This window comes from Theobroma cacao, chromosome 5 (genome assembly GCF_053813885.1).
Source record: "Theobroma cacao isolate CCN51 chromosome 5, ASM5381388v1, whole genome shotgun sequence".
Lineage (NCBI taxonomy): Eukaryota > Viridiplantae > Streptophyta > Magnoliopsida > Malvales > Malvaceae > Theobroma > Theobroma cacao.
Window position 1 is genome coordinate 44,739,390 of NC_142643.1, and position 3,817 is coordinate 44,743,206.

At 36.9% G+C, this 3,817-nt stretch overlaps 1 pseudogene; it reads right to left on the reverse strand.

Moving 5' to 3' along the window:
• Positions 1-217: 217 nt before the first annotated feature.
• LOC148762986 (receptor-like protein EIX2) lies at positions 218-3,522 on the reverse strand (annotated as a pseudogene).
• Between the last annotated feature and the right edge of the window lie 295 nt (positions 3,523-3,817).

The following is a 3,817-nucleotide window of genomic DNA, read 5'->3' on the forward strand; positions in this document are numbered from 1 at the left end:
CAATACGATTTTAACAATCGTAAATAAAATTATTGAAAATTCCGTTACCCTAAACCCATCTTGATTGTTGAAATAAAATTAAACACCTATCAGTCTTACATTAACAGAACACAATTACATCAATTTTCAGTAAACTAAAACTTGAACCACCACTTTTATTCTCCCATCCAAACGGAAACATGGAACAAGTAACGAGCACACAAATCTAGTTATTACTTTACCAAACACACTGAAATGAGCTTCTTCCAGTAGTAGCCCAAAACACGTACAGCTTACAACCAACATCCTCCAGTTTTTGATAGTAAGCAAACCTCCAAGACCTGATGAAAAACAGGGGAGCCACCACACCCCAAAACCCCATCACAAATCCAAGCACTATGCTCACGTAGAGCCCATTAACTTCAGACCCGTTACTTCCTTCACTGCTACCTCCATTTGTAACATTATCTGTTACGCCATTTGCACTGCAATTTTTAGTAACTGGAGGTCCACAAAGATGATTGCCAATATATGAAAACATTTCAAAGCTTTGGAGCTGGGTGCTTGATGGGATTTGTCCTGTCAAGTTGTTGTAGGACAAGTTCAGGTGATTCAAGAAATGCAAATCGGAGAAACTTGAAGGGATTTCACCATTGAGTCGGTTCATTGACAAGTCAAGAGATTCCAATGACTCCATGTTGCCGATCTTCTCTGGTATCTTTCCCGTTAGGAGATTTCCTGACAAATTTAATGACTGCAGCCCAATAAGATTTCCAAGATCTTTGGAGATCTCTCCTGTGAGATTATTAGCTGAAAGGTCTATGCTAGTAACAAGTCCTAGAGTGGTACTGTAATCATCCTCTCTTCCTTTCATCACCACCCTTGCATCCAAAATAATTGTGGGCAAACCAACACCCAAACCTGGGAATTGGATTTTGTTTTTTGTGGCCATGGCACTTAGGTTACTCAAACATTTTGGAATTGCTCCTGAAATGTTGTTATAACCAAGGTCCAATACTTGAAGAGAATGAAAAGCACAAATTTCATCAGGAATTTTTCCGTGAAAGTTATTTGAACGGAGGTTTAGAATCACCAGTCGTGAGAGCTTGTCTCCCATCCATACCGGTATGCTTCCACTGAATTGATTCTCACTAAGATCAAGAATTATTAAATCAGAAAATTGCTGCAATGTCGATAGTACTTCTCCAATCAGACTATTGTTCCGGAGGTTTAGTGACGAAATAAAACTCATAGATCCCAAAGATCTAGGGATTTTTCCAATTAGATTGTTGTTTCCTAGATTTAAGACTTCTAACTTTCCTTGATTTTCCCAACAATTTGGAATTTTACCTGACAAAAGATTTGATTTGAAATCAATTAGGGTAACAAAATGACCATTTAAGGAAGGAATTACAAAAAAAAAAAGAAAGAGAAAGGGATCCTGAAAAGAAATTCTTAGATAAATATCTTAAATGTGAGGATACTTAAGGCAATGTACCTTTGAATTGGTTGAAACTCAAGTCAAGAGAATAACAGTCAGGCAAATATGAAATCCCCGAGACAAGTTGGTTATGGGAAAGATTTATAGAATCCAAATAAGTTGAAAAGTTACTAAACCAAGTAGGAATGATGCCTGAAATTCCTGCATGGGAGATATCTAAAACATACAAGTTTTTTTGGAATTGTAACCACCGAGGAAATTGAGGGCCAAGATGCCAATGACCCAATTCAATAACTTTACAGCTAAAAGAAGGAATCCAGCTTGGATTTGGTTTGAATGTCAACATGTTGTTTGATGCCTTCAAAGTTGCCAATCTCGTGAGATTAGAAAAGTGCATTTCTGATACATTTCCTTCCAACATATTATTGCTAACATCTAAAATTTCTAAATTCCCAAGTTGTCCTAAACTTTGAGGAAGACTTCGATTTATCCGATTGTTGGAAACATCAAGATACTTCAGAGATGATAACTCCCCGATCGGAAGTGGTCCTGTTAATTGATTGTCTGAAATATCAATAACTTTCAACGATGACAACTTCCCAATTGACAATGGAATGGGACCAGAAATGGAATTGTATTGGAGGGAAAGGTATGCTAGATTTTTAAATTGCCCGAGTTGATTCGTTAAATGGCCAAAAAGTTTGTTAACTCCCATATTCAATGACTCTAATCTATCCAAATTACATCTAGACAAGCTCTGTATGATTTCTGATACCTCATGATCAATTTCATTCCATGACAAATCAATCTCCCTTAAATTGCAAAGACTTTCCAAAAATTTGGGTACTATTCCTTTAAGTAAGTTATCTGAAAGATCAAGGTGAGTAACAGAGCTCAAGTTTCCAATGGCACTCCAAATATTACCTTGCAAGCCGATATATCTAAGTCTAAGGAATTGAAGATGGTTTAAATTAGACAACCAGCTGGGTATCGATGGTGAAGAGAATGAATACGAAAGATCAAGAAATTTGAGAGAAGACATGTTTCGAAAGCCATTGGGAATCACGCTTCCAATACTATTCCCGCTAAGATCAATGGACACAAGACTAGGAAGATTGAATATCCATGTAGGTATTGAAGATAACATGTTCGATGAAAGGTCAAGAACAACAAGAGATGTATAATTAACACTGACTGGAGATGGATCATTATTTAGATCAATGCAACCTGACAAGTGCAACTCTACCAAAGAAGGAAGTTTGTTTGTTACCTGCAGCCAATCAGTTGCTTTACTAAGATTTGCTTCACTCAGATCGAGATACTGCAAAGAAGGAAGGCTAGAAACCCATTGAAGAGTTTTAGCTTCTAATGGGAAATTGTGTCCAAGATCAAGATAATGCAACTTGGAGAGATTTCCAAGCTTATAGGGAATTGCTCCTCCGAAATGTGCCTTAGAGAGGTTAAGATATGTTAAACTCTTTAGCGAACCGATGAATTCGGGAATCTGCATGCCCTCAAAATCGTTATTGCTTAAGTCTAGAAAACTGAGATGCTTCAAATCGAGCAAAGAAGGATTTATTTTGCCTCGTAGCTTTGACCGATGGTAAGCTTCCCATTCAGCATCTGTTGCATACGCTTCAGGCATCGAAAGAAGCCCCAAATGCAGCTGATGGACATGGCCAGTCCGGTCATCGCAAAGAACACCAACCCATTTACAGCAATCCTCATGATCACCTTCAACCCAAGAAGATAGCCTGTTTGATTCATCAATGAGATCATGCTTGAACTTCAAAAGGGCTTGTCTCTCACTTTCGATGCAAAGCACATTGGAATTCCCATCACAAAAGCCAATAATGGTAGCTGCGATGGCAAGAAGAAATGCAAATAAGGAAATTGTAACTGCTCTCATGATTCCATACTGATCATTGCTGGCAACACAGAATATATTGGATATAGTAAGTTAAAGAAAAATATTTTCCACCACATCAAGCGCAAGGAACTTTCCATGGCCCCGAGTTCCCACCTTGCAGTTTCCACAAAAGCATTCAAGTGATTATTCAGAAAGGAATTAATCATTACTTTATTTTTGGTGGAAATCCCAGAGCCGCGGCCAACGGCTATCCGGAAATTTCCTGGCATATGATAAATATTAACTTAGTGGTCTACGGGACTTCGTTTTAAAAGCCAAGTAATTAGAGTCAGCCCCTGCATTTCTATTTAGTTATTATTTTATTATTAAATAATACAATATTAATATTTCAAATTAAAATTAAAATTAAGTAAAAATATATTTATTTATTATTATAATAATTTAATAAGATAGGATCATGTCACACTCAAACTTAAAAATTTGTCTTCAAATTCATTTCGAATCGGCTTAAACTTATGAATTTGATG